General features: G+C 32.3%; 1 non-coding gene across 1 annotated transcript; it reads right to left on the bottom strand.

Annotated features, from left to right (window-relative positions):
- Positions 1 to 2888: 2888 nt before the first annotated feature.
- On the bottom strand, positions 2889 to 2995 carry LOC116272008. The gene has a single exon (XR_004180738.1). It is a non-coding gene; the product is annotated as a U6 spliceosomal RNA (small nuclear RNA).
- Positions 2996 to 7714: the final 4719 nt, after the last annotated feature.

Here is a 7714-nt window from a genome sequence, read left to right as displayed (position 1 = left end):
GCTGGATTCAGTTTTCCAGCATTTTATTGAGGATTTTTGTATCGATGTTCATCAGAGATATTGGCCTGAAGTTTTTTTTGTTGTTGTTGTTGTATCTCTGCCAGGTTTTTGTATCAGAATGATCCTGGCCTCATAGAATGAGTTAGGGAGGAGTCTTTCTTCTTTGATTTTTTGGAATAGTTTCAGAGGAAAATGTACCAGGTCCTCTTTGTACCTTTGGTAAAATTCAGCCGTAAATCCATCTGGTCCTGGGCTGTTTTTGACTGGTAGGCTATTTATTACTGCCTTAAATTTAGAACACGCTATTGGCCTGTTTATGGATTCAATTTCTTCCTGGTTCAGTCTTAGGAGGGTGCATTTGCCCAGGAAATTGTGCATTTCTTCTACATTTTCTAATTTATATACACAGAGGCATTTATAGTATTTTCTGATGGTTGTTTGTATTTCTGTGGGGCCAGTGGTGATATCCTCCTTATCATTTCTGATTGTGTTTATTTGATTCTTCTCTCTTTTCTTCTGCCAGTTTATCTATATTTTATTATTATTTTTTCCAAAAAAATCAGCTCCTGGGTTTGTTTGTTTTTTGAAGGGATTTCCCTGTCTCAATCTCCTTCAGCTTGGCTCTGATCTTAGTTATTTCTTGTCTTCTATTAGCATTTGTTTTTTCTTTTGGTTCTCTAGTTCCTTTAGTTGAGATGTTAGGTTGTTAACTTGAGATCTTTCTAGCTTTTTGAAGGGGGAATTTAGCGTTATAAATTTCCCTGTTAACACTGCTTTAGCAGTATCCCAAATACTCTGGTATGGTACCTCTTTGTTCTCATTAGTTTCAAAGAATGTCTCAACATTTGCCTTAATTTACACAAGAGTCATTCAGGAACAGATTGTTCAATGTCCATGTAGTTATGCGGTTTTGAGTGGACTCCTTAATCTTGGCTTCTAATTGGTTTGTGCTATAGTGTAAGAGACTGTTTGTTTTTATTTCAGTTCTTTTGCATTTGGCATTTGCACTTCCTATTATGTGATCAATTTTAGATTGAGTGCCATGTGGTGATGAGAAGAATGTGTATTCTATTGTTTTTGGTGAAGAGTTCTTTAGAAATCTATCAGGCCCACTTGATCCAGAGCTGAGTTCAGGTTCTGAATATATTTGTGAATTTTCTGCCTGGATAATCTGTCTAATATTGTCAGAGGGGTGTGAAAGTCTGTCACTATTATTGTGTGCGAGTCTAAATTTCTTTGTAGGTCTCTAAGAACTTGCTTTATGAATCTGGGTGCTCCTATGTTGGGTGCATATATATATTTAGGATAGTTAGCTCTTCTTGATGAATTGAACTCTTTACTATTATGCAATGACTTTGTCTTTTTGAACACTGTTGGTTTAAAGTCTGTTTTCCAAAAATTAGGATTGCTATCCCTGTTTTTTGTTTTTTGTTTTTCCTGTTTTCCATTTGCTTGGTACATTTCCCTCCATCCCTTTATTTTGAGCCCATGTGTGTCTTTGCACATGATATGAGTCCTTGAAGACAGCATGCCTATGGAGCTTGACTATCCAGCTTGCCATTCTGTGTCTTTTAATTGGGGCATTTGGTCCATTTACATTTAAAGTAGTATTGTGATGTGTGAATTGGATCCTGTCATTATGATGCTAACTTGTTGTTTTGCAGACTTGTTTGTGTGGTTGCTTCATAGTGTCACTGGTCTTTTCACTTCAGTGTCTTTTGTAGTGGCTGGTAATTTTTTTTTTTTTTTTTCTTTCCATCTTTAGTGCTTCCTTCAGGAGCTCCTGCAAAGCAGACCTGCTGGTGACAAATTCCTTCAGCATTTGCTGGTTTGAAGAGGATCTTATTTCTCCATTCCTTATGAAGCTTACTTTGGCTGGATTTGAAATTCTGGGCTGGAATTTATTTTCTTTAAGAATGCTGAATATTAGCCCCTGATCTCTTTTGGCCTGTAGGGTTTGCACTGAGAGATCCACCGTCAGTCTGATGGGTTTCCCTTTGTAGGTGACCAGACCTTTCTTTCTCGTTGACCTCAATATTTTTTCTTTCATTTCAAACTTAGAAAATCTGATGATTATGCATCTTAAAGTTGATTTTCTAGTAGAGTATCTTACTGGGGTTCTCTGAATTTCCTGAATTTGAATGCTGGCCTGTCATGCCAGGTTGGAGAATGGTCATGCCAGGAGGAGGATTTCTCCTGGATGGTATCCTGAAGTATGTTTTCCAACATGGTTCCATTCTCCCCATCTGTTTCAGGTACCCCAATCAGTCATAAGTTCAGTCTCTTTACATAGTCTGATAATTCTCAGAGGTTTTGTTCATTCCTTTGTATTCTTTTCTTTCTATTTTTTTCTGCCTGTCTTACTTCAGAAAGGTAGTCTTCCAGTGCTGAGATTCCTTCCCTTGCTTGGTCTATTCTGTTATTGATACTTGTGACTGCATTGTGAATTTCTCATTTTGTATTTTTCAGCTCCATCAGGTCAGTTACGTTCCTCTATTAATTGACTATTCTAGTTATCAGCTCCTATATTGTTTAATTACGATCTTACCTTCTTTGAATTGGGTTAAAACATGCTCCTTTAACTCAGCAAAGTTTGTTATTTACCCACCTTCTGAAGCCTACTTCTGTCAGTTCAGCCATCCCAGCCTCTGCCTAGCCCTGTGCCCTTCTGGAGAGGTGTTGTGGTCATTTGGCGGAGGAGAGGCACAATGACTTTTTGAGTTTTCAGCATCTTTGCATTGGCTCTTTCTCAACTTTGTGGGCTTATCTAAATTTCATCTTTGAGCTTTCTGACTTCGAGTGGGATTTTTGTGGGGTTTTTTTGTTGATGTTGGTTGTCATCATTGTTGTTTTCTGTTTGTTTGTTTTTCTTTTAACAGTCCACTCAAAAAAATATTGAACAGTTTATGAATTAGTGTGCTATCCATGTGCAGGGGTCATGCTAATATTTTCTGTATCATTCCAATTTTAGTATATATGCTGCTGAAGTGAACACATTTCTGTTATTTTTACTTGGCTGAAATTTCTCCCAGAATAGAACCAAAGAGAGGAATCTTCATAAAAGAGAACTGCCACTGGGTGATTGTTTATCAAAAATTTTCCCATTGATGGGTTCAAACCTGTTCTGACAACCGAATTCTACTATTTAGAAATATTAAAATGTTTCTTATCCAGTACATATTTTTATTTTCTCTATGTATTTTGATTTTTCATAAAATACACTTATATATAAGCTTTGAAAAATACCTTAGGCATTTTTCACAACACATCCTATCCCAAATCTAGCTCATATATAATTTATTTTATAATAAATATTTTAATTTATTAAACTAAAGAAGTTTTGTTTCGGCATCATCATGTATGTCATTGACCCAAAGTTAGATCTCAACCAACATGAGAGAGAGAAGATCAGTTAGTGATAATTCTTTATCCCTTAACCTTTCAAAAGGAACATGGCCTTATTATTATCATGTCATCCAGTAGGATAGTATGGTTATCTAATCTTAAAAATATATACACAATATGTATTTTGTTTTTTACTTTCATAATTATCTTTTTATTCCTAGGCATATGGAAACCACCAATTTCAGCCAATCTTTAAATGGTTTCAACAAATAGCCAGATAATATTCCATTATTTTATTCTAACATGCAGTAGAATTCACATCTATGTTTTAAACATATTTTTAATCAATTTGTTTAAAAAAATTATTCTAACACACATTTATTTATCTATACTACTCATGATCAAGATTCTACATTTTGAACACCATGTATATAAGATAAGCTAGTTTAACAAAGGATAGCCCCAGTATACAAGGCCATTTTCTAGGATTTTTGAAAATGCCATGACCTGCTTTTATCTTTCTTTTATGACTACAAGAAGGAAATGATAACATTAGGTCAAATTGCTGCTTAGGCCACGTTTCTACTAGAGAAACTCCTTTTAAAATATTTTTATTTTTTCTCTTTTAAAAAGTCCTTTATTGTTTTTCACTGTTTTGAGGAATGTGAAATATTTTTGGCTTAAATGCAAATGCTTGTAGTTCAAAATCAAAAACTATGCCTACTTAAGCAATGAATATCAAACACACACACACACACACACAATTTAACACATAAATTATTTTCATTTTAATAAAATTAAACTCAAGTAAGATTTTTTTTTGAACTATCTATCTACTTATAAGCAGGTCTGACATTTAGTATGCACTAAATTATATATGACCATAAAATGATAATCTTTCTAAATATCCTATTGCTATCTATACAATGACCATTTTTATTATTTTTATATAATTTTAAAAAACACTAAAGTATACAGTGTTTGAAATCACCTTTCTTAGCCAAGTGCAGTGGCTCACGCCTGTAATTCCAGCACTGTGGGGGACCGAGTAGGGCGGTTCACGAGGTCAGGAGATCGAGACCATCCTGGTTAACATGGTGAAACCCCATCTCTGTTTAAAAATACAAAAAAATTAGCCAGGCGTGGTGGCGGGCATGTGTAGTCCCAGCTACTCAGGAGACTGAGGCAGGAGAATGATGTGAACCCGGGAGGTGGAACTTGTAGTGAGCACTACACTCTAGCCTGGGCAACAGAGCGAGACTCCGTCTCAAAAAAAAAAAAAAAAAAAAAGTCAGCTTTCCTTACTTTTCTTCCTGATGGTTATTTAAATTATTATTATTTTTTATTGTGAAGCAGCTTAGCACTCAGAAAGGTAAAAAAAACATGAATAAATAATAACAAAGGTAACTGATAATCAAGACATCAACTAAGAAGGCATTTTTGGACTTCAGAAGCTTTTTCATCTTACTTTCTTCCTCCACAAAGGGAATCACAATAACAAATTTGTTTTTGTGTGTGTGTGTTCTACATTTTTTATTTATGCTGCAATAAACATACAAGTGCAGATATATTTTTGATATATTAATTTCTCTTCCTTTGAGTAGACATCTACTAGGGAAATTGTAGGATTGAATGCTAGCTCTATTTTTAGTACTTTGAGAATACTCAATACTGTTTTACATAAAGGTTTTACTAATTTACATTTCCACCAACAATGTAAGACTTCCCCTTTCTTTGCATCCTTGCCGATATTTGTTACTTTTTGTCTTTTTAATAATAGTCATCCTGAAGGTTATAAGACGATATCTCATTGTGGTTTTAGTTTCCATTTCTCTGATGATTAGTGATGTTAAGCACGTTTTTATATATCTATTGGCCATTTGCATGTCTTCCTTAGAAAAAATGACTTTTCATGACTTTTACTTACTTTTTTTATTGAGACTATTTTTCACCCTATTCTCCAAATTATATTTAAACACTCTCTTTTGATTGTCTTTATCTGATTATTAATTAATCTGACATTATTTAAATATTTGCTAGTCATTTTGAACAGCTAAAGATCTATGCCTTTCATTTATTTTTCTGTTGATATCTGTCTTTTTTCTAGCTGATTAGTAGAAATCTTTAAAAATATGACATATTTGTCTTTTGCCAAACACATGTGTTGCCAATAATTTCCCACTCTATGACTTGCATTTTCACTCTTCTAATAATGTTCTTAATACATTTTTTAAGTTTAAGAGTAGCTCAATAAATCAAATTTTGTCCTTATATTATCTTTGTATCCTATTTAATAACATTTACCTACCATAAGAATATAAAAATAGCCTCTAGTTTTATGATAACTAATAGTGTATAATATAACTATTTCTATACTAAAGCTTAGAAGTTTTGTTTAGTTTTTTAACTTAAAACTTAGATCAGCATGTATTTAAGATTGATCTTTCTGTATATTGTGAGATATGGGTAAATATTCGTTTTTTCTATATGTATTTCTATATATGTATGTGTTCATATTCTGTATAATGTTTCATTGGTTTATTTATCAATCCTTGTCCCAATACAACACTGTTTTAATCACTAAAACATCATAATAGCCATATTATCTGCTAACATAAATCTTGGCTTTGTTGTTTTTCTTTAAGGTTTCTCTGGTTTATCTTAGCATTCTACCTATATCTGTGACTTTCAGATTCAATTTGCTAATTTACACAAAGTGATATCTTGGGACTTTTACTGGTACTGCTCTGAAACTATAGATTAACTGATTAAAAAAATGAAATCTTTACAATTTTGAGTCTACTGATACAAGAACTTGTATATTCCTCCATTTCTTTAAAGTTCTTTTTTCTCAATAATATTTAGTAAGATTTTTTTAAATTGTGATAAATATGTAAAACATAATATTTACCACTTTATTTCTATTTGTACAGTACGATGTCATTAAATACATTTACAGTGTTGTGCAGTCATCACCACCATTCATCTCCCGAAGTTTTTCATCTTTCAAAACTGAAATTCTATGCTCATTAAATGCCTACAATTCATTCTCTTTCTCCCAGCCCCTGGAAACCACCATTCTTTCTGTGTCTGAATTTCACTACTCCAGAAACGATATAAAAGGAATTATATAATATTTGTTATTTTGTGTCTGGTTTATACCACTTAACATAATGTCCTGGCATTTCATTCATGTAGCAGCATTTACCAAATTTCCTTAATTCTAAGACTGCATTATATATATATAAAATATATAATATATTATGATATATATAATGATATATATAATATATAATATATATAAAACATCCTTATTCATTGTCAAAGGATATGAATTTCTTCCACCTTTTGGCTGTTGTAATAATGTTGCTATAAACGTGAATGCACAATATCTGTTCAAGGGATATCAAGTGATGTGTTCAATTCTTTGGGGCATACATTCAGAATGGAAATTGCTGAGTTATATGGAAATTTTGTATTCAATTGTTTGAAGAATTGACATATTTTCCAATGGCTACATCACTTTATTTTTCCACTAGCAATGCGCAAGGGTTCTAGTTTCTCCATATGTTCACCAGGGCTTGCTATTTTCTATTTTATGTTTTTTTGTTTTTAAATATATAGTAGCCATCCTAATGGGTTTGAGGTTGTGTCTCACTGTGGTTTTGGTTTGCATTTTCCCAAATACTAGTCATATAAACTTTTCATATGCTATTGGTCACTTTGATAACTTATTTGAAGAAATGTCTTTTAAAACTCTATGCTTATTTTTAAATAGTGATTTTAGTTTTTTGCTATTGAATTGTAGGAATTCTTTATGTGTCTCAATCCCGTATGAGCTATATGAGTTGCAAATGTTTTCTTCTATTCCGTGGGTTGCCTTTCACTCTGTAGATAGTGTCTTTGATGCACAAAATTCTTTATTTTGATGAAGTTTAACATTTATATTTTCTCTGTTCCTTGTGCTTTTGGTATCAATAATACATGGCATAAATTTAGATACCAAGGATACGTCGCTAGTTTATCGAATGCATTAAAAATATAATTCCTATGTTAAAGATGTAATTAAAATTTAATGTTTCATCTACTGCTTAGATTATGCAGTATATTTCCAAATCTAAATTAAATGGCAGCATTAAAAAACTTTCATTGTGAGAAAAAAGAAATCACGAGATCTATATATAGAATGATTATTGACTATAGAACTTTCTTTAGCTACATTTAACTTCACTGACCAAAAATAAGGTAAAAGAATAATATTGTTAAATATTCAACAATGAAAACTAAGATAAAATATTAATTTATTTCAAATGATATTTATGATCACAAGTTTTTAAAAAGTAATTTACATACCTAAGCGGGATTTTCT

The sequence above is a fragment of the Papio anubis genome, chromosome 1 (genome assembly GCF_008728515.1).
Source record: "Papio anubis isolate 15944 chromosome 1, Panubis1.0, whole genome shotgun sequence".
NCBI classification, from domain to species: domain Eukaryota; kingdom Metazoa; phylum Chordata; class Mammalia; order Primates; family Cercopithecidae; genus Papio; species Papio anubis.
Note: the sequence above shows the minus strand (reverse complement) of the source record. Positions and strands in the feature narration are given on the sequence as shown.